Source organism: Tachypleus tridentatus, chromosome 10 (assembly GCF_004210375.1).
Source record: "Tachypleus tridentatus isolate NWPU-2018 chromosome 10, ASM421037v1, whole genome shotgun sequence".
Taxonomy (NCBI): Eukaryota; Metazoa; Arthropoda; class Merostomata; order Xiphosura; family Limulidae; genus Tachypleus; species Tachypleus tridentatus.
In genome coordinates, this window is record NC_134834.1 from 171,387,708 (window position 1) to 171,413,232 (window position 25,525).

General features: G+C 31.8%; 1 long non-coding RNA gene across 1 annotated transcript in view; it reads left to right on the top strand.

Moving 5' to 3' along the window:
* Nucleotides 1-24,750, top strand: part of LOC143230909 (uncharacterized) — a 182,241-nt gene extending 157,491 nt beyond the window's left edge. Inside the window, exon 3 of the long non-coding RNA XR_013016680.1 lies at nt 24,382-24,750. This is a non-coding gene — a long non-coding RNA (uncharacterized LOC143230909). The remainder of the gene's footprint in view (nt 1-24,381) is intronic.
* The last annotated feature ends 775 nt before the right edge of the window (nt 24,751-25,525 follow it).

The following is a 25,525-nucleotide window of genomic DNA, read 5'->3' on the forward strand; positions in this document are numbered from 1 at the left end:
GCTGAGATTTTTCCTTTAAAATTGACAATAGATTTCAATTACTTTAAATGTCGGCCTGGCATGGCCAAGCGCGTTAAGGCGTGCGCTTCGTAATCTGAGGGTCGCGGGTTCGCGCCCGAGTCGCGCCAAACATGCTCGCCCTCCCAGCCGTGGAGGCGTTATAATGTGACGGTCAATCCCACTTTTCGTTGGTAAAAGAGTAGCCCAAGAGTTGGCGGTGGGTGGTGATGACTAACTGCCTTCCCTCTAGTCTTACACTGCTAAATTATGGACGGCTAGCACAGATAGCCCTCGAGTAGCTTTGTGCGAAATTCCAAAAAACAAACAAACAAACTTTAAATGTCACATAGAAATAGTTGATTGATACTTTGTACAGAGAACATTCTATTGAAGAAGTATCACATTTTATGCCATATTTAGTATCACAAGGGTTGTGTGTGTTTCTTTCAGCAAAACCACATAGGGCTATCTGTTGAGTCTACCGACGGAAATCGAACACCTGATTTTAGCGTTGTATATCCGTTAATTTATCGCTGTATAAAGGTTGTGTAATTGTCTTATATCATAATTTTATGAATTCAAAGAAACTTCATACCAACAAAAATTAGATAAATACGAAACATGATAATATTAACTAATCACTTTCGTTAAGCTATGACCTTACAAAGTGTATAAAACACTGTATTTAGACCAGCAGGTGGAATTCCTGAACACTTCTTTTAATTGAATATTTGTTTTTGGTTTAAAATGGATGCTAATGCCATATATTTGTAATTTGTGTTATAAAACAGTTTTTAGTGTATAAAACCGAAATGTGTGATAAAACTTGTGACAGAACGCTACTTAAGATAACACAGCCTTTACAAGCTCAGTGTATTCTTACTGTTGTTGTGTTATGATTTGTTATTTATCATTAGTTTTGTTTAAATTACGTTAATTAATTAATAAAATACACAACCGTTACGAGATCTTGAACTCTTTGGTATTACCCGAATCACTATGAACTTGATGTATTTGACAAGTTTCGCCTTTTGTTACTGTTTTTTTTTTTACAATGCATAATTATCTGACATTGCGCGAAGTTTTAAGTTAAGACACGTTTGTCAAGATGTAGATTTTTTCTTTATAAAATAAAACACATTTTATGAGTTTAATTAAAATAAATCTAACTTTACATTGATGCATGGTGTTAGCTCATTCATTTAGTGAAACAAATGCCCAACATGAATTTTAATTTCATAAACACAAACCCATTCACACGTACACACACATATATGTATGTATGTTTGCAAATCTACTACTTTCAATTTGTAACTTGTTATCCACAAGAATATTGACATCAGAATTACATATTCATGTCACTGACAGGAACACAAGTAATTGCAATTATTGAGAGTGTATTATATTCTCGGTCTGTAATCTAGGTTTTACATCAAATTATTATTTATTAACAGCTACTTTTTAAATTTATTTCTTACATATATTATGCTCAGGGTTGTTTTGCAGTAAACATTTCTGTTTTAATAGCATATTTCTATATACACAAAAAATTGACATGTTAAACGTTTTATTTTCCCTGTGCCTTTTTATCACATAAGTTAAATTACAATATTTTGTCAGTGATAGATTTACTACATCTGAAATACGTTATATAACACTGTCTTTAACGCCTTAGCACATAATTAAAGTTCATGTCGCGACGTCTTGTCGTATTCTATTTGATAACTGTGCATATTGACAATGGCCCTGAGAAATTCAGACCTATCTAGGAATGACTCAGATGGTTCATCGAAAATGTATTTTAAATATCACCTATAGAAATCATCAGAATTATAATCATAACTTTACAATACTATAGAGTGTTTCATTTTATAACAATATCTATATAATGACTAAGTTCTGAAAATATCTGTAAATATCATAAAAAAGTTTGAAATTCGTGTTCTTCCTTCTTCTTCTTCATTTTTATTACATGATAACTAAAAAAATAGTATCAATCAATTTCACTGAGGTCACATAGTTTCATACTGAGCATCCACTTTTATAAGTATTTTTAACAACTAGTAATACTACTTTTAAAACACAATACTTTCAGTGTAAACGATTTTGTCACTGGCCCTTAAAATTAGCTACCTAAAGGAAATTTGGCTTTCCTTTAAAATAAAATGTTTAAGTACATGGTGAAACGTGGATTACTAATCAACAATATGTAAACAATAAATATTACATTTGTGACCTCTTTGTATTTAGAACATGGTTATAAATACAACCTTCTTATGTCTATTGGAACATTGCATTAAAAAAAACAAGCGAACAAGTAAAGAAAAACTTTTTAAAAAGGGAAGTAAATGTAGGGATGGCTAATATCAATGCAAACAATATAATATTGATGACACTTGCATCACTCCTACGCAACAGCACTTGCAAGAAGTAACATACTTCTATATATATATTCAATCACAATTGAATTGAATTTATCCTATTTTTTCTGTTAACACTCTGCCACACTGTGTGCCTGTGATATTTTGTAGAAATGATGCTAATGTCATCCCTCCTGTCTTGTTTTTGAAGGACTGATACTTGTCATTTCTAGATTCACCTCCTTTTAAGAAAAAAAAAATTCTTTACTTGTTTCCATCACAAACTGCTCTTTGTTAGTCTATCATGTTTTAAGCAAACCATTTTCTGTACTGATGTTTAAATAAGCCATCTCATGCACAAAAACTACAGGTTTCTAGCGTCAGTTTCAAGAGTCTTGTTGCATAGAAATTACTAAACTTGTCACACCAAAACTTTGATCAATATGTCTTCATATCAAGTTGTATGATACCCGTTTCATTTTACAACTACTTAAGGTAAAAGAAGCTCGAACCAAAATGTTGAGAAAGCAACTTATGTATACATGGCTTAAATACTTTGCCAAATGGAGAACCTGTTATTTGTGACACAGGAAATGATTTTGCACTGACTTTCGTGTTAATTAATCTACACCTACCATAAGACGCACTTTGGTTACCATCGGTGCTGCATGATTTGCTTCTGTTCTTTGTCTGGATGGTACTGGGTCCTCAAGGTGATCCATATTCCTTTGTTTTCCAATACTATAAAATACAAGGGATATCCTTCAAAGTTTGACCACGATTTAAACAAATGTTTAGAACTTCAGTGCTTGAATATTTTACCTCTGAAATTGCTGCTACATACCTTTCCCAAAGTGATTAGGTTTAGATAGATTACACTACCTATGTACCAAATGATGTCAAAATGTAGTTCAAGCACAAATCGTTTCACCTTGACTTTGGGTGTAGTTTTCACGTAGCCTGCACATTTTCAAAATCATTTTAATATAACAACTTAAACTCTTTGTATAACTTGCTTTTATGAATATTTCGACTAAAGGTACCTTTTATATGAATAAAGTCGTTGTTTTTCTTGTTTGAAATAAATTCGTTATTATAATTTTTATGTTAAATAAATTCTTGTGAAGTCATCGTTTTTCCTGTACGAATGATAATATTATATGAATCCACAAAATTACCTTTATCGAGTTAAGGTTATTTGTATCTATATGCAAATTATTATTATATATAAATAATACAATAAATGAACTAAAATCATAACTTTCGACCAAAATGTGCTGTTTCAATATATAATAGTTTTAGGAATACAAAACAAAAGCAAAAAATACTGCTATTTCTTATGTTCGGGTTTTCGAATGCTTTGCCATCCATTGGACAGCATCTGTGAAACCAGGTATGCTTTAACTAGAGTTGTACAAGACATCATAATCGAATAAATGTACGCATCTATTTATATATATTGATATAATAGTTTTTGAGTTTTTCAAATTAATTCCATGAAGTATAAAATAGGTAAAAATACCTTTAGTAAGTATCTTAGTAAAGCGTAAGGACCAGTTAAAAAATTCTTATTAGAAAGTGTTCTGTAAAATCATTACTACTCATTACTAATCATTACTAAAAGTTGAACATATCTTCTATGAACAATATATGCGAAATTGTTCATTATCTTCCTAACTACTATTGAGTAAAAAGAATGAATAAAAAAATAAATATAATCAGTGAAATGTTTTAAACTGGTGGAAGGGTAACGTTTTCGTCTAAATGAAAAACCAATTCATAAAAAAAAAAATTGTAATTCTGTGTATTTTCTTGGGAACGGACCAACCATTATGAAGTTATTAAGAATCATTTTGACATTTCGTGGTAAACACTTCGCTTATGCACAAGCTATTCCATTAAGCTATTTAGTTATTAGTTTTTGTTCAGAGTAATATGGACTGTATCTATGTAAAAAATGTATGCCTTTAATGATTGTGAATTTGACAAATGGACGTCGAGTGTGTCTAAAAGTGCATTTTGGCTTCTCTATCAAACTTGCTATTGGTTCCTTAATACTGGTGCAGCTATCGAATACAATACACTGATTAATTACCTAAAAATGACATTTCTCTATGGGGAATGGTAGCTTTTTTATCTTACAACTGTTGGGTGACTGTTTTTGCTGTTGTTGAGCGGGGAGGGAGAGCCTCTCAGGAATAACAAGGGTGGATGTTTAACGAGTGATGAATGACTCCATATGAATAAGTTATTATGCAATCATGTTCGGACGTACACCTTTTTATGGATCTTAGGTTTTGATGGGGATTCGATTTTTCAGGTACAAGCATATCAAGTATAATAACAATCAAATGTTATGTACTCCAGTCACACCCCTCAGTGACAGACGAACTACAATTGATCAGTCAGAAGCTATTTGGTTTGCTGTTTCCATCTACTTATCCGTGGCTTACGTAAAAATTCACTGTCCAACACGCTACGGAGTGCTCTGTCAAACACGAATATTTGATTTTGGAAGTGGAATACTATTTTAAATTAAAAACAAAGTAATACTTCAGTAAAGTGTCTTGTAATACTAATTGTGTTTCTTATCGAAATCCTTTACTTACTTCTCTTTCGCACTGATACAAGCGTTATGAGTCACATACTTCAAATTTTATTTTTGACTTTAGATATTGTTATTTTAGCTGTAGAACTGTCGAATAAATTGCATTACGGTAAAAACATATATAGAACAGTGGATATGTGTAAAACAAGAATTTTCATATCTGTTTAAAAATATATTTACTTATTTATAGATATTCATAACGTTAATAAAAATAATTTCAAAACAGTTATTGACGATTGTTTATTATATTCCAAAGTATGGAAAGGAGTCATTCCTGTACATTAAACTTTATGCCTTATTTTTATTTACAGGATATTACCAGATTATCCAAGACACCTATTTTCCAATAGCGTTTGCGATTGTTTTCAATAATTCACATGTATTCCAGAACAATATATTCCAAGTTAATATTTCGAAAAACTTGATATACATAAACAAATATTTATATCGCATTGACCTTTATTTAAAATTGATGTGCCTTTATTCCTTTGAAAATGTTTTTATTTGCATTGTTCTTACAATGAGATTTAGGATGTTGCTACGGAGAATGTAAAAAAAAATAGTAATAAATTTAAGCGGGAAACTATTCTACTACAAGTATACCTTCATATCTTGTCAATAATAATATTTTATAGGAAATCTGAAGTGCATAGTAAACAGAACCATTTTTAAAATACATGCAGGATGTTGGTCTACTGGTGACCTACTTCTGTCAAGGTTGAATGTTAATGGCGTACCGTTGAGCTGAGAATTAATATCCGGTTTATAATACTAACTGTACTGTTGATAAGAAGCTTTGTTTGTTTGTTTGTTTTGGAATTTCGCACAAAGCTACTCGAGGGCTATCTGCACTAGCTGTCCCTAATTTAGTAGTGTAAGACTAGAGGGAAGGCAGCTAGTCATCACCACCCACCGCCAACTCTTGGGCTACTCTTTTACCAACGAATAGTGGGATTCACATTATAACGCCCCCACGTGATAAGAAGCGAAAAGATAATATAAATTCTTAATTGTTTGTCTAACAATTCTATCTGCACTTTCCCAGGATGCACTAATATGTTTGAGGTTTTAAGAGCCTCAACATCCTTTTATAGAGCACAATTTTATTTCAAATACAATATAAACATATTTCTAGCTTCTCTTTTCACATCTAGAAATTTCTGAACAACGAAGACATCGAATCAGAAGTATTGCAGTAAAACCTGTGTCAATGGAAGACATATGATTGGGTCATCATCTTTACTTTCCTTATCTTAAATAAAAAGTAACTCACTGATTTCTCTAACGTGTTAGAATAGCCATAATATAATCTTATGCAGCTATAATTATAAAAAGAAATTAAGTTGCGTCAAAGCAACTAAATATGCAAAATTATTGATGTAAACAGAATATATATCCTACTGTTAATTCAACTGTTGGAATGAGTTTTGTAGTGTCCTGGAAGTATAAACAATATTTTCCTATAATTTCGTTAATTTTCACTATTTACTTTTTTTTCAAAAACTGGTTAATAAAAAATACATGTTCCATCACTTTCTGGGAGCAATATTAGTTGAGAAACTCTTTCTTAATATCAATCGAGCTGAACAAACTAGTTTAAGCGTAAGAAAGCAGAGGATTGTCCCAAGGAAATTGTGAAATGAGCTGTGATAAAAAATCTCTATTTTAAATACAGAAGCATATTTTTATTTTCTGGTTTAGGTCTATGGACAGCAACATCACAATGAAGTTAAAATGTCATAAAAATCAACTTTGTTTTATGTTCCATAATAATAGAAAAATGTTAAAATTTTATTTTAATTAAAAACACATAAAGTATAAAATAAATATTATATTATCCTAGAAAAATACTGAGGTCTATTTCTAAAGGCATATTTACCAAATATTAATTTGTTTTATTCCATGATGTTCTATTTCATTCCTCTACCACGTACTAAAGGAACCATGTTATAAGTTTTATATGTTTTTCAACATTGAATTAATATTCAGTTTCACGATATTAATTAAAATATTTAACTCAAAAGTTGCAAACATTTTATTTTATTACATTTATTTATCTTAATGCAAAAACTACACAACGAATTATGTACATTTTGTCCAGCATTTGAAACAAAATTCCGAATTTTAGCGTTGAAAGTCTGTAAACTTCTACAAATCCAATGGAGTAAAAGCGACAAGATAAGTTACTTTTTTATTTTACGAAATGTAACAATGTATTTCACTGTTTTGTTCGACGTATCTCACTCATATAAGTAAATCCAAACTTGAATTTTTATAAATAATATCAATAGAATTTACCGTGTTGGTAGTATATAAATGTATATAGTATATAATAGGCTGTATGTAATTAATAGTAGTACATAATCGGTAGTAGAACCGCTGTAGATATTATATAATTGTTGGTAGCATATAATTATTAGTAGTACTTAATTCTTGACAGTTCATAATTACTGATAGCATATAATTATTAGTAGAACTTAATTCTTGACAGTTCATAATTACTGATAGCATATAATTATTAGTAGTACTTAGTTGTTGACAGTTCATAATTACTGATAGCATATAATTATTAGTAGTACTTAATTCTTGACAGTTCATAATTACTGATAGCATATAATTATTAGTAGAACTTAATTCTTGACAGTTCATAATTACTGATAGCATATAATTATTAGTAGTACTTAGTTGTTGACAGTTCATAATTACTGATAGCATATAATTATTAGTAGTACTTAATTCTTGACAGTTCATAATTACTGATAGCATATAATTAATAGTAGTATTTGATTATTGACAGTTCATAATTACTGATAGCATATAATTAATACTAGTGCTTAATTGTTTACAGTTCATAATTACTGATAGTATATAATTAATAGTGGTACTTAATTGTTGACAGTTTATAATTATTGATAGCATATAATTAATAGCAGTACTTAATTGTTGACAGTTTATAATTATTGATAGCATATAATTAATAGTAGTACTTAATTGTTGGTTGTATATTCTTCTTGGTCGCACTTAACTATCAGTTGTATATAATTGTTGGTGACACATAATTGTTAGTAGTACTTAATTGTTGGTAGTGAATAATTATTGGTAGCATATAATTGTTAGTAGAATATAATATTATTGGTAGCATATAGTTATTATAGTATGTAAATGTCGGTAGCATATAATTATTATAGTATGTAAATGTCGGTAGCATATAATTATTATTATATCCTCTTTTATTTTACAATCATTCTTTTCACCACCAATTCGTACTGTTACTTTTAATTAACCCAGTTATTTGGAATTTCGTGAGAGATCCTTCACTGAAAGTTTCGTGTTTTGGGAATCTCTTCAAAACTGATACATCTAGTAATCAGCCTCAGAAGACATCTCATACGAGATGTTCGATTTAATTTAATAAATGTTAAACACAAGAGTTTACAGAATACTTTAGATAAAGAACAGCTGAAAGGGCGAGCACATTTGGTGCGACCAGGATTTGAGCTTTACGAATTACGAGATGAACGCCTTAATCCAACTGGACATTTCGGGCCAATAAAGAATCTAGAAAAATGTTTATTACTTTTCTTTCGTTAATTAGTTATATATATAATAATAATAACTTAAAAGGGAGAAGCAATTTAGTGGCTATGTTGCTCAGTTTCTTTAAGGAGAAGCTAACCTACAAGCCAATAGTTACTTGTTTAGGTAGCTTTCAAACATTTGTAGCGTATCCAGCTCAGCAGCTCCCCTATCTACTATCTTGGATGGTATATCATCTTTATGTCAGTTATAGATTTTTAATTTTGAACATTGTTTCAGTTGTACTGTCTTATATTGTTTGTTTTATTGAATTTCGTTCAAAGGTACTCGATGGCTTTACCTGTTCTAATCTTGGGCTGCTCTTCACTAATGGATAGTAAGAATGACCCTTCCCAAAGCTGAAAGGGCGAGCATGTCTGATAACGGGATTCGAATTCCTACGAATCCAGTGATGTTTTTATATTGTTTGGAATTTTAGTTTTGTAGTTGACTAACGCTTTGTTTTGTATGCACTACAAGTATATTTTAGTTTCAATCTTCTGCATGTTACATCCAAACGCTGGTAAACGGGCTTTGATTGATTGATTGTTTAGAATTAAGCACAAAGCTACACAATGGGCAATCTGTGCTCTGCCCACCACGGGTATCGAAACCAGGTTTCTAACGGCGGGAGTCCTCAGACATACCGATGTTTCATCGGGGGCAAGAGCTTTGATATAGAAATGTTTTCTTATAAATAGTCCCCACCCTCCATTCCGATAGCTCAGAGGTAAACTTCAGATTTATTAAGTTCAAAATCGCTGTGGGCTCCACAAGTGACGACCCACCCTTACAGCCTTTACACCTAAAGACGAATTCTTCTGCAGACAGAATTTATTTTGATTTGAATAAATACAAATGATTTACAAATAAAACATACAAATTTACTCAGTTATAAATACAAAAAAAATAGCATTTTATAAAATTGAACAAACTTTCGCACGCGAACACAGTTATATGTATTGACATACATAACACAAGTTCGTGTATATGGTTCTAAAACTTGTAATCCATGAAGGCCAGTGGGGCCCAGGTGTTTTCTTATGCCTCAAGATGGAAAGTAATTTAATTACATTTTAAAAAACATATTGACCGAGTAGTCTCATGATCCACTAGTTCCAACAGACGAAACTCTTCCTTCAGCAATGTAATGATTTTTTTTCTGCATAATTCATTCCATCGAGAACGCTGCTGACGGTTATTCGCTGTTCAGTATGGAAATAGCCTGAATGCATAACTTTGTACAAGAAGTCCCTTATTTATGTTCACTGACCTAGAGATGATTGCGTTCTTTTTTCTTTTTTGTACGTAAAGCTTCGTAATATTCAATCCTAGTAGCCACTGTAATTCAGGCAGTGAGCTTATTCTAATTACAGTGACTACATTTCCATCATCAGCGCATACAACACGCTAGAGGGCGCTGTATTTTACTATTAGGACGTGCTTTTACCGTAATGGGATAATTTTCTGCGTGAAAAAACTCTAATACATTAAAAAAAACGAATTAAGTTTACTTATAAAGTTCGTAAGCCAAAGAATTTACCACCATCTAATTTGGAAGTATTAAATCGTTTATGGTAATAACAAGTTCTGTGTGGTTGTTTATGGAAGCTGGCAAACTATACTAAATAGGTAATAAAGAACTAAGTACAAAAATCTTGAGGATCAAAATAATCTGTTCCCTAGCTGCAACGCCTGAACTGCATAGAATATAAGAATATCACGACGCGTTTAAAGTATAATTAAAATAAAGACTTACCTTTTACAGTGAAATTACTGTTTCTTTTTGTATACGTTTTTGATGATTTAAATAAGATTTGGTACTTTTTAAAAATTAGGATTTGTTTTTTTTTTTGGAATTTCGCACAAAGCTACTCGAGGGCTATCTGTGCTAGCCGTCCCTAAAAGTGTAGGGCTAGTCATCACCACCCACCGCCAACTCTTGGGCTACTCTTTTACCAACATTGAGCAAAGTGAACCCGCGACCCTCGGATTACGAGTCGCACGCCTTACGCGCTTGGCCATTAAAAATTAGGAACATTAAAACTCAAAGTTAAGTATTTAGAAAACATCATTGGATTCAAATTAGTCGCTTATTCCTGTGTAAATTACGTGAAATTCTATCCACTGTAGTTCTTCAAAATTCTACATAAAAATTAGTTCATCTAATTCTGGATAGTATGAACTTTATGATTATGTATTATAATGTATTTTGCAAACTTCAGTAATATTTAAAATTCCTTCTTTAATGACGGATAATATTGTTTCAAATAAAATATCCAAAGCGTTTACATCTATACCAGAAGTTGTATTAATAAAGTCCCCCGGTGAACAGTGGCTAGTTTATGAACGTACAACTCTAAAGTATAGGGGTAGATTTCCATGGTGGCCACAGCACATAACTCATTGTCGCTTTGTTCTGGAAATAAACAATATATTAATAAAAATAAATTAACTTCCGTAAGTGTTTGTCAGAGAATGGTACTTACTGATACTTTGATGATTATTATCTATGGTATAAACTACTTGAAATATTCAAAATAGTGTTTATGTGTTATAATAATATGAGTTTAGTAATTGAAAGTATTAAAAGGTTTAAGACAGAAGTGTAGGTGGTGTATGTTTCTTAAAAGTCAAGCTACAATAAAGAATTTGTAGGAAATTAAGTTGTCTGAAATACAGAAACTACGAGTACATCAGTCATGTAGTGTCAGAAGATAATGTGTTTCCTGAATTTCTGGAAGTAATTTTACATTCGCCAAGTTCTACAGAAGACGAACCTGTTTAAGTTACAAAATTTTTAAAAAATTTTTCGAGAAATAACACGCATAAATCTATAAAACGATAAAAACCCTGTAGCTCGAGCGTTTTATCTTTTTATATTAAGACTTCTTGAACCTACATATTTTTCTGACGTTTAGAAAGTATAAATCTTTGTTACAACAATAGTGGATCACTAATTAGAAACTGACAGCAAATGCACTTATTCATGTTACATAAAGTAAGTTACATAAACGTCTCTGTAACAACAAAGGTACAGAACTGAAAATAATTAAGGAAACGTGATATAAATTGCGTATAAAATGAAAGTATTATAGGCTTACTCACCCTCTTACTCACGCTTAATCTCCAAGTTCAGGTGTAAGTGTTGTCTACAGAACAACAACATGCACTTTATCATGAAGTGATCTCATTGGATGTGTAGCTGTTTAAATAAAACACTGCTTTGGAGAGCGTCAGACTTCAAGAACAACAAATGCTAGCTTGTTTGATGATGGAAAAATCTCTATCAAGAATACGTAGGGTCAAATAGAAAATAGTCCTTTTCAGGACTTCCTTGAAGACGGGAGGAAATTAACAAACGAAACGTAGGTTTGTTTGTTTGTTTTGGAATTTCGCACAAAGCTACTCGAGGGCTATCTGTGCTAGCCGTCCCTAATTTAGCAGTGTATGACTAGAGGGAAGGCAGCTAGTCATCACCACCCACCGCCAACTCTTGGGCTACTCTTTTACCAACGAATAGTGGGATTGACCGTCACATTATACACCCCCACGGCTGGGAGGGCGAGCATGTTTAGCGCGACGCGGGCGCGAACCCGCGACCCTCGGATTACGACTCGCACGCCTTACGTGCTTGGCCATGCCAGGCCAGACAAAACGTACAATAAAACTAGTTAGTAATTAATATCTTGTTATAAAAATGTTACTAATTAGTTTTTAGGCTATTCAACAATTACTATATACCGCAAAAACCTTACCGTAAGAACACGGATGCTTTCCATCGTATTTATAATTGCTAAGCTATTATTCATTCGAAAATAGACAATTAACTGACCTTTACTTTTTTAATCAAAAAGATACAGCTATTTTTCACAATATATTCTCATAAATTAAATGTTAACCCTCATCTAGCAGATAACCTTGACATTCTGCCACATTCGTTACTATTACATCACCAGTTCTTTTATCTCTAACTATTCCTTTTCATGATATTTTCTGATTAATTAAGTGTTATTTGGGGAATGAATACAACTATATTTCTTGTCAATTTGTTATTATCTAAGGCTTCTTATTGAAATACAAAACCTAAATTTTTATTCATGTACTGGTTATTTTATATTTTATTTCTTAGCTCAAATAGTTGCTTTTTGTATTACTTGTCTAACTATCTAACTGTTATATCTTGGAATATAAAGAACTATACTTTTTTCCCTTTGTTATGATGTACTACTTTCCTTTCGTAACACATGGACTAAGACATTCTAATTACTGCATCTTCATTCTTTTCAGTGAGTGTGTTTTTCTTATAGCAAAGCCACAAAGGGCTATCTGCTCAGCCCACCGAGGGGAATCGAACCCCCTTTTCAGTGCAAATTTGTTTCTATTAAACACAAATGTACACGATATGATATCTGTGCTATAGCCACTGCGGGTATCAAAACCAGATTGTTAGCATTATTAGTATTAAGATGTTAATCTGGGCTAACAGGTAACAGTTACAAATATAATTCGTTATTATTAACTTTTGGCTAACTTATTGCTCTTCTGAAACACAAACATGTATTAATTTTGTTCATTTTCGTAGATTATTGTACTCTTATTCCAAAACAGACGGCTACACTGCTTATAATTTCTCTGTTCTTAATTAATTTAACACAAACAACTTTCTATGCGATGTTGTTGTTGTTGTTGTTTTAAATTAAGCACAAAGCTACACAGTGGACCCTCTGTGTTCTGCCCATCACGGGTATCGAAACCCGGTTTTTAGCGTTGTAAGTCTGCAGACATACCGCTGAGCCACCAGGGGGCTTTTCCATGCAAAACATTCACAAGATATATATTATTTCTTATTTTAAATAAAAATTGTTATACAACCTTTGACTTTCTTAACTCTTGTAGCTCCTACAGACTAGCCTGATTACAGAGACGGGTATTTTGTCTGGCAGTAGATAAGTGTATCTTGTAGCTCCTACAGACTAACCTGATTACAGAGACGGGTATGTTGTCTGGCAGTAGATAAGTGTATCTTGTAGCTCCTACAAACTAACCTGGATACAGAGACGGGTATTTTGTCTGGCAGTAGATAAGTGTATCTTGTAGCTCCTACAGACTAACCTGATTACAGAGACGGGTATTTTGTCTGGCAGTAGATAAGTGTATCTTGTAGCTCCTACAGACTAACCTGATTACAGATACGGGTATGTTGTCTGGCAGTAGATAAGTGTATCTTGTAGCTCCTACAGACTAACCTGATTACAGATACGGGTATTTTGTCTGGCAGTAGATAAGTGTATCTTGTAGCTCCTACAGACTAACCTGATTACAGATACGGGTATGTTGTCTGGCAGTAGATAAGTGTATCTTGTAGCTCCTACAGACTAACCTGATTACAGAGACGGGTATGTTGTCTGGCAGTAGATAAGTGTATCTTGTAGCTCCTACAGACTAACCTGATTACAGAGACGGGTATTTTGTCTGGCAGTAGATAAGTGTATCTTGTAGCTCCTACAGACTAACCTGATTACAGATACGGGTATGTTGTCTGGCAGTAGATATGTGTATCTTGTAGCTCCTACAGACTAACCTGATTACAGAGACGGGTATTTCGTCTGGCACTAGATATGTGTATCTTGTAGCTTTTACAGACTAACCTGATTACAGATACGGGTATTTTGTCTGGCAGTAGATATGTGTATCTTGTAGCTCCTACAGACTAACCTGATTACAGAGACGGGTATTTTGTCTGGCAGTAGATAAGTGTATTCCTAACTACCATCTCCTTAAGTCAAAAATACAACAATACTTCACGGTAATTCTTTATTACTCCCTTTGTGGTAGTATAACACTAATTCTTGAAAAATATGCATATATATATATATATATCAATAAGGACAAATTGGGTTATTTCACATTCTTAACGTGACACCTGCTGAGTGTTGATTGTTTTCTGTAAAAGCGATTTGTATATTTTCTAATAAATACAGTAGAGTGTCACAATGGACGTGAGTCTTAACGTCACCTGCGATATATTTATGAACCAAAAATATGGCTTACGGCGAATTCTTAAACATTGCCATGAAAGACCTACGAATATATAACGTGGATCTGGGGATGTATACTCATATAGTGAGATTGTTTAACAGATCTGTGAAAAGCAACATTTGAAAGAAAGTAACCCTGATTGTTCTGCATGTGATCAGCAAAGCTCACACAGAAAAGTATTTAGGATAACAATAGTTACCAAATTACATCTCAAACCAATTTGAGTCCTTAATACGAATTTTTGTTGTTGTTGTTTTTGGAATTTCGCGCAAAGCTACACTAGGGCTTACTGCGCCAGCCATCTCTAATTTTGTAGTGTAAGACTAGAGAGAAGAAAGCTAGTCATCACCTCCCACTGCCACTATTAAGCTGCTTTTTTACCAACGAATAGTGGGATTGACCGTCACATTGTAATGCCCCCACAGCGGAAAGGACAAGCATATTTGGTGTGATTACGAGTCGAGCGCCTCAACAACCTGGTCCTGCAGGGCCTCCTTAATATAAAAGCTATGGTTATTAAAGAGAACCCTCCGGCCTATAAAACCTTTGCAGTGAATATGAACACATCTAGTGGTATATTTAAGAAAATTGTAAAAAAAATATTGAAATGGTCGAAGACATAAAATAAAATCCACGATATTCCAAGTTTACCTCAAAATCAACGACTGTGTTTGTGAGAAACGTTTCATAAAAACTTGAATTACAGCAATCTCATTCAACCGCATGTTTGTTCAATCTCCCGAAGCAGGTTCAATCGACTTTTACGCTTTCTTTAAGCATTGTATATGTAGACGTTTTGAAAGCCGACCTCTTCTTAAGCTTGTGGAAAGGTTTTCAAGATGTAGTTTTGTCGTTATTAGAAAAGTAATAAAAATCGGAATTAGCCGGACAATTGTGTGTAATCTTTGACTTTGTTCTTATGATGTGTGATTAACTTCCCAATATATTTTTGAGATTCGAACAGCTAAACATTCCGTTCCCGAGCATGACTTGATGAGCAGGGCGCTCGACTCGTAATCTGAGGGTGGTACTTTCGAATCCCCATCACACCAAACATGCTTGCTCTTTCAGTAGTGGGAGCGTTATAAAGTAACTGCCAATCCCACTATTCGTCGGTAAAAAAGAATAGCCCAAGAGTTGACGGTGCGTGGTGATGACTAGCTGCCTTCCCTCTAGTCTTACACTGCTAAATCAGGGACGGCTAGCACAGATAGCCCTCGTGTAGCTTTGCACGAAATTCAGAATAAACAGATTGACTTTTTAGTTCACAGATAACTAAATATTTCCGTAACGATCTGTTAAGTACCCCATTATTTTTTAAAACATGAACATGAAGTAGATCCTATAGGATTATAATAACGTTCTTTATTATAACACAGTTATTACACAGCCATTAAATTTCAGATTATTTTTATTTCTTTTCGTCAAAATAAATGGAGCATTTTCTGGAAATCTTACATTTTTATTAATATAAGCAACTACCCATTTTGTCATATTCCTTAAGTATCACACACGATTGAGACATTACAGATCGTATGAAGCTTTACTTTTATAATTCGAACATCTAACCTTCTACTACACGGCTAGTGTATTATAATTTTCTGTAGCGTAAATAAATATGACTGTTTGTGATTAATAATATCAATAACAGTTGCTGTATTATAATGTCCAGCAACACAGTTAGCTATATCTTCTTATCAGTGCATTAATTATCTTAAAATGGACTTCTTCTTTTTAAATTGGTATACAATTCTCCACACTTCCATGATATTTTCTATCAGTTTCATTCTTTCTTTCTCTAATACAGACTGTTACCAACTTAAATACCTATATATAACAGTACCTGTAAACCTTGTAATCGAAACAGTTGATCTCATGACATGCTATTATCCAATGGTGTTCGTTTTATGGCACTCTGCGACCGAGTGACACAGCGGTAGTCTGTGGATTGACAACGCTAGAAACTGGGTTTCGATTCCAGTGGTGAGCATAGCAGAGACAGCTCATTGTGTAGCTTTGTGCCTAATTACAAACAAAATCATGGCACACTAAATTAAAAGTGCTTCAACGAAAATGTTACAATCAATAACGTAAACTGTAAGACAGAAGTAACAAGCGGTTCTGATTTCTAATGGAGTGAAAGAATAAACTTCAACGCTTCGAAGTATTTTTAACAATTTGTAGACCTTTGTTAAAAGGCACAGAAATACTCTTAAATCTGTTGACAGAAGATGTGGCGATCTGCATCATAATAAGAAAAGTTACAAGAGTTAGAATATATCAAAATTGATGCAGTAGTCAGATGCTACAAAGCGTTGTAGTTTATTGTTGAAGTATGGAAATGGAAAGCAAGTTGAAAATTGTAAAAGTATGGTAATAGCTAACTGTATGAACTTGTAAAGCATACCAACAGAAGGTGTAAGTAACTTGTAAAGCATACCAACAGAAGGTGTAAGTGGATGTAGCTTACTGTGAAGAGGCACAGCAAATATAACATAAGAGGATGTGTAGCTGTAGCTGTTTATGTTATTTTGTAAATAATGTAATTATAATAACAATAAAATAACGTATATCAAACCGTTTTACGAGTTTAAAAGTACAACAGTCATAATACGTTACTGACTGTCCTATGAGATATAGTAAAACAGTAACAAGAAAGTAAAAATATACTTAATCACGTAAAATAACAGTAAACAGAAGTTTACAGCAAGTGATCTGAAGGTAATACAAGTTGGAGAGGTTCAGTAACCAGAAATTTATGAAGAGGTAATTTTCAGGTTGAACAAGTGCAATAACCAAAAAGGAAAAAAAATTATTTTCAGTACGTGACAAAAAGTTAAATAAGACAAGGCGTATTTAACTGTTTTTAAAGTTGTAGAAATATAGTAATCAGAACACACAATGTAGTATGGCTGACTGCATGTCTTGCAACTTAAAGAAGTTGAATAACCAGAAGGAATAAACATTTATAGTTGACGCTTTTACAAATTTGAAAACTGCAGCAATCAGAAAATGCAATGTATTATAACTGAGTGTTTTGTGATTTGTAGACATAAATAACTCACCAAGTAAGAGCTGTACTTGATTGTTTTGAAACAGTAAGAAGTACGACAAACACAAGAAACAAGAATGTTTGCCTCATTGCTCAGCAAGTTACTGAAATACAATAATCAGCAGTATGTAGAGCTAATTGCGTTAAAACGAGATAGAGTAGTTTAGGAAAACAACGTAATATGCCATTATATGCAAGATGAGTTGAGAGTCAATCTAGTGCAATATTCAGAGAAGTAAGCACATTAATCAGGTAAGAACAAAGTGAAGCAATGATTATTTTGTATGGTATGTTGACTGGTCTTTCAATTATTATATTATACGGTATGTTGACTGGTCTTTCAAGAAGTAAAAGTTGTAGAAATGTAGCTGACGTTCTTGAAGTTTTGCAGGTATTCTAATCAGTAGAAAGGAATAGTTGTAACAGTCAAACAGTTTTTAGGACAGTAATCAGTAAATAATAGGAGATTGATGGTCGTGCTTCAAGTAGAAGATCTAAAAATATATGAAAGTTGCAGAAATGTGTGTGTACAGGTTTTACAACTTGTAAAAATAAAAGTGTGGAAAAGAAAGATACGTGTCTCTGATTAGTTTTCACAACTGTAGAAGTACATTAATAGAAGTTGAATGGGTTACAACTTATAGAACTATAGCAAACAAAACTGTAAGGTAGAAGATCCGAATAAACTGTAAGTTGTGAATATACAATACTTAAAAGATACAAGATAGTACAGACGAATAAACTCCAAGTTTTAGAAGATTAATTTTATTTCGTTTGTTTTGAATTCCGCGCAAAGCTATGCGAGGGCTATCTTCATTAGCCGTCCGTAATTTAGCAGTGTAAGACTACAGGGAAGGTAGCTAGTCATCACTGCCCACCGCCAACTCTTGGATTACACTTTTACCAACTAACAGTGGGATTGGCCGTTACTTTATAACGTCTGAAAGGGCAAACATGTTTGGTGTACCGGGGATTCGAACCCGCGACTCTCGATAGTAGGAGTCGAGTGCCTTATCCATCTGGCCATGAAGAGCCAGTCTTAGAAGAATCGTTTTAAAAGTTATAAGGTGGCTTAGCCAAATACGTTGCAATTACAGTAGTATGGTAATCTTAAGATGTAATGTATGGTTGTCGAATAAGTTACAATTTTAGAAGTACACTAATAGAAAAAAATACAAATACAGTAGCTTTAACTTATAAATTACAGAAATACAATAATCGAAAGATACAAGTCAATATATCCAAATCGGATTGAAGCTGTAAAAAAAGGTTTAAGATAATGTAGCCAAATAAGTTGTAATTTTTTTTTAAAAAAAGGTAAATAAAAATGAAAGATGACTCTAAATAGTTACATCTTGAAGAAGTACAGTAAAGAAAATATATACTACGTTACATTTTGAGGATTTACAATAATGTACGAGGTAGCGTAGCCAAATAACTTGTAAACTGTAAAGAAATAGAATAATTAAAGGTAGAAAATAAAATAGCCAAATATTTTGGAAGGTACAGGTCAAAGGAGGTTGCCGAGTAAACAGTAATATTCAGAAGCACAGCAATAAAAAGATAAAACCTACTGTAATACAATAAGCTAGAAGTTGTAGAAATACCCGTAACCAAAAGATATAGTGTAGAATAGTTGGTTATAATTAATATTTTAAAATTTAATAATGAAAATATACATGTAAATTGCTCGTTGTTAAATTAAATAATATAAAAGAAAAGTAGGGTAGCGTAACAAATTACTATTTATAGGGGTACAAAACATACAAGTTAGGGTAGATAAAGGTTACAAGGTACAGCAGCCGCTAATGATACAAATTATAGATGTACAGTAATCAAAAATAAATTGTAGGGCAGTCCAATAAGTTGAGATATTTAGAAGTAATCAAATATGTATATATAGGCTTCTGCCCACTTTAAGATAAAGAAATTAAAAAACGCCCAAAATAATTTAAAATATTCAAAAATCATCAAAAATAACTTAACATCAATAAAAATTTTAACAATAATAATCTTCAAATTGATTTCATTGTTTTGTTCTCCATGCCTTTCAATTTTGTCTTCTCATTAGAAGTTGGGGATTTCTGTCTCACCATTTAAAAGCATAGGATCTCTGCCCCAACTTAGATGCATGGACTATTACTTTGTGGTTTTAGAATTTATACTATTTGAATTATTAAACCAAAGCGTGAAAGAACCCCTGTATATACACTACAAATAGCTTTATACCAGTCTACTCTTTTGTAGGAATGCAACCTGAAATTTTAAAACATATCGATGGAATCATTCAATATTGTAAAAAACAAAATATCACATAATTCTCTTTACAGTATATTAAAATAATGGTAAACGTAGTAACTGTAACTTTTATGACTTTTAAAATAGCAATTATTACAAAATCCCAAATTTAAAAAATCATTTTTTAAATCTAATTTATTGTCTTAATATCATTCCCTGTAAAATTTTGTTAAATTGATGAGATAAAAACTTCTTTAGTTCGCCTCACTTGTGATCTATTAGAAACAGCACAGTGAAAATTCTATTGCCAAATTGAGGTTTAATTATTTTTAATTTATAAATACAGAATTAATCTCCTAATTTTAGTTAACTTAGTTTATATGTTTCAGTATACATGAGTGTTTAAAAAAATATTAGCTTTTTCACACCTTCCATTTATAAATGAGAATAATGGGCCCACGCTTAAGTGTTAATGTCATCTGGTAATATATATCTTTTGTCATCACTCGAACTCAAAGCTTTCTTGTTAACTTGAACAGAATATATTTCTGTTTGTTTTACTTTTACTTTTCACTGTATTTATAATTTTATATATTACATTTTGTAAAAGCATATTCTTTATATTCATTGAATGCAACTGTACTTTAATGTACATTTCTTTTTATAAGGCTCACGATGGCCAGGTGGTTAAGGCATTGCCCTTATAATCTCAGGGTCATGGGTTCGAATCCCCGTCATACCAAATATGCTCGTCCTTTCAGCTGTGGAGAAACGTTATAATGTTTCGGTCAATCTCACTATTCGTTGGTAAAAGAGTAGCCCCAGAGTCGGCGGCGGGTGGTGATGACTAGTTGTCTTCCCTCTAGTCTTAAAATGTTAAAGTAGGGACGGCCAGCGTAGATAGCCCTCGTGTAGCTTTCCGAGAAATTGAGAAAAAGAAACACATTTTTTATACCTTTAGATTTTCTTATAATTTTTTATCTTGTAATTTTAAAGCATGCATATTAGATCTAAGCCCTACACGTTCAGTCATTATTTTTCGTTGTGTTGTCTTTCATTTTACCCTAAAGTTTTTAATTAATGTCACCTTAAGGTTTGTCTTTAGTATAGTCTAAAGTATCAACTAATGTTTGCTTTTATATCCTTATAGAAAACATCTGTTTTTATCTCGTAGATATAAAAACCAATATTCCCGTACAATAATTTTAAGCTATCGTCATATTGTGGTTTCACGAATCGATGACGAAAATCATACATCAATGTTTTTGAAAGATCACAAATGCTTTTTTATTCAATACTATTTTTATTTTATTCGTATGAATAGTGAATAACATTTATGAAAATATTACTTTCTCTTTGAAGTTTGGTTTAGATATTAATTTTTCAGCGTTTTTGCACGAGACATAATTCTATATCAACCCGTTTCCTGATATTTTTCGTAGTCTTTTCGAACATAAAATTGTTTTAAATTTTTCCAACTACTTTTTGAAAAGCATTAATGACTTAGTTCTCATTTAGATCAATATATTTCTTAAGCAAATTATATTGTTTCAACTCTAACATTATGAATTCTCTTCACTTTCATTCCTAATGATAAATATTGCTTAAGATTTCTATAGTAATGCACATAATTTTACTTATCATATACAATTGTGATTAATTATATCTTTTGTTGCTGTTCTCTTATCTTGTGCTAAAGGTTTGTTTGTTTTGTATTTCGCGCGAAACTACACGAAAGCTATCTGCACTAGCCGTCCTTAATTTAGCAGTTTAAAAGTGCAGGGAAGGTAGCTAGTCATCACCACCCACTGCCAACTCTTGGGCTACTCTTTCACCAACAAATAGTATGATTGGCCTTACATTATAATGTTCCCACGGGTAAAAGGGGCGAGCATGTTTGGTGCGACGGGGATTCAAACCGGCGACTCTCAGATTACGAGTCGAGCACCTCTAACCACTTAGCCACGCGCTAGAAATGTATATGATTGGTAGTCATCTAGTTATTTTGGACAGTACAAGTCTACTCCTAAAATATACCCTACTTTAGAATCATCAGGAATTTTCATCACACCAATTTTTGTATCACTTCATTCAAATTTATCCATGGAGTAGATATTGGCTCATTGATCGTCTATATAGGTTACTAGCGTCTGGACCTGTTAAAGGAATAGATTTTTTACTACGATGATATTATTTCATGTATTTATTATTTGCTTTGTAATGTTTTTCATAACAATGAGATATACTTCACGAATATCTTTTCTGAAAAGAACATTCTTTTCGACATTAATTGGTTTATTTTCATGTTATAATAATTAATTAACTTTACTTATGATTTCTTTATTACACATATGACAAAACGTGTTCCCAAATTCTTCCTTTCTTTCATTAGTTAAACAATGCATTTGCTTATTAACGTTATATAACATTTTTGTTTCTACATCTTCTTGTTCAAACATTGTCATGGATTTAGGATGTGCATTTTGTCCTTTTATAAACTTAAGAATATTTACAATATTCAAGAAAGTACTTATAAAGCGTATATATTCAGGTTTTTGATAAGCATTCTTATAACTCTTGGAGGGATTTGGATTACAGGCATCGATCTTTATTGTTAAACTTTCCAAATTAGCATGTATAACCAAAGAAACTCTTTATGAATTATTTATATTTCAAACTTGTGACTAGATCCTTTAAAGGCATTTCAATCCTTACAGTTTTCTTCATGTTTCTTCAATTTGAAATCTGGATAAAATTACTGTAATAATCTATCACATGGATATATGTTTTATTTATTATTTGTTACTTGAAATATAATTAATTGAGATAAATCTTTAATAAGTCAATAATGTACATTAGTTTTAATATTTATATATAAAAGACCAATATGCCATTTGTTTATTTTCATTTTTACTCAATAGATAAATAATACAATTTTCTTCATAACGCTTGACGTCTTGTTTTCAATGTTTGGAATATAATTCAAAACAAGATGCAGAAAGTTTTTCTTTCAAATGGGTTTTATTAGAATTACTAACTCGTTCTGGATTGTGATTTTGTATCTACTACATGCAAATGTGCTGCTACACAATACATGAAACAGTCGTGATCTTCGTTTATAATATTTATCACAACTTCTTTATCTTGTATCTTTATTAAATAATTAGGCATATGATGAACCTTTTAACGATTTTATATTTATTAATTCGAAGTTTTAAACTGTTTATGCTTTCTAAATTTGATCGTTTTGCTTTAAAGTCAGTCATTTTTGTTGATAATGTGTTAATAGCATCTCTGTAGTAATATTCCAAATTAGTTGATCTCATAATTGTTTAATTGTTAGTTTTGAATGAAACCTCTTCTAATTATTTTCGCTCTCGATGAACACAATGCGTCTTAAGTCATATATTTAAGAAAAATCAATATTTTCTATATTAAATTACTGATCATTGATATAATTATTAACACTGATTGTTAGGTAAGTTTCTAACGTCTTTCGTATGCTGTGTTTATATCATGAATATCGTTGGTATTATTTAACGCTTTCTTATATTTTTTACCTTCATTTTACAATAACCATTAGCGCATTTTATACTAAAATCTTGGAGGGTTATTAAATTTTTAAAAACAAAACATTTTTTTGTTTTCCTTCATTTACTAATGGATATCAAAGTCAATACTTTTGATGATTATGATAAACTTTTGAAATAGTTTAAATTACTGATGAGGAAAATAATGAAGCACTGTGTAAAAATAAAGACTACGAAATAAATAACACATTAGAATCCTTGCTTTTAAAGAGGTACCCATTTAAGTTACGAACAATATTAAATTATGAAACTGCTATTTGTAGAATAATATATTTAAATGTACTTCTACTTTACATGTTCATGTCTCATTGTTATAAATAACGAATTGTACAATTAGCTGTTTCGAAACTTCGTATACTAGTTACGTATTGTATAGCGGCCCGACATGGCCAAGCGTGTGACTCGTAATCTGAGGGTTGCGGGTTCGCATCCCGATCGCGCCAAACATACTCGCCCTTTCAGCCGTGGGGGCGTTATAATGTGACGGTCAATCCCACTATTCGTTGGTAATAGAGTAGCCCAAGAGTTGGCGGTGGGTGGTGATGACTAGCTGCCTTCCCTCTAGTCTTACACTGCTAAATTAGGGACGGCTAGCACAAATAGCCCTCGAGTAGCTTTGTGCGAAATTCAAAAACAAAAACAAACCTATTGTATATGTCAAAGACGGAAGCTAGTGATAATTATATATGTTATTATTGTAACAACCTAAGCAAGAAATATAATTCTAACATAAAATATAGAATGACTTACTTTAATAAGTTAATACAAAATATATTTCATAATTTTTATATTTTACAACTGTAAGCATATGAATTATTTACGTTTTGCTAAAACACCTGTGATTATTTTTAGAAGTTGAAAAATATTAAAAAGAAATTAAATTGAATAAAAACGATTTTGTTTGTTCGTTTTTAGAATAAATCCAGGTCAGGCTATTTGCTGTGTCCACCGTGGGAAATCTAACCCCGAATTTTTACATCCCAAGTCCGTAGATTTACTGCTGTTCCACTGGGGGACGAATGAAAACGAAAATGATCAAGAACTGTTGAATCCTACGAGAATTTAAAACCTAAAAATATTTTAATGGGTATAACACATTTTACTTGTATCTATTAATCCGAAAGTTCGTTCATAATACCGTGTTGGTAGTAAATATAAAAGGCCCGAAATCGGTCTTGACCACTTACACCTTACAGAACATTATATCATATTAATAAAAAAAATGTTTAAACAAAGTGAAGGACTTTTAGATATTAAGAACAATGGTTTAATGTTTTATTACAAGTCTGTATATTTCATGTAAGATGAAAATAAACATACTTGATTTAGAGTTAAGAATATAGCCGAAGTATTAGAATACCAACAACGAGAAATGCAATACGTGATCATATATATATATTGAATATAAGCATAAGTTTCAATATTTTAACAACTATCCTGAAACAGAACATTTGGATAATTTATATCTGCATAGAAGATTTATCAGTGTATTGGAATTATAGTTACTAATTATATATATTCAAAATTATCCGAACCATAAAAGTTTACAAAATTGGTAACATTTGAACTATTACCAATAATTAGAAAGACTTGTGAATTACAAATTAGGACAAAATCACAAAAATCAAATTGAATACTTAAACAAATAACTTTTTGAAAGTATATTACAATTAAAATTAGGAGAGACAGTAACAATATAATATTAAAAGTATCATGAGAAATGATAAATTAACAAAATAGAAAAAATGAAACCTCATGTAATAATCACACCATCTAGTTTAAAGTAGTTAAACGAATATATTTTAATTAAAAAAGAAACATCGTGTAATCAGTATTATGTAATCAAAACTCATAAATCTATAGGTTATTAAGTACTTTACTTTCATTTTCTTCTTTTCATTATTCAAATGGAGTCATCTTAATTAATGTATGATATGAACTATTATAATTTTTATTAATTTATCTAAAACATTATAATCAGTAAAATATTTTTATATGCTAATTTTCGAAGTTCTATTAAATATTTCAACAATCTGAACTTTAATATAGGTATCGGTTG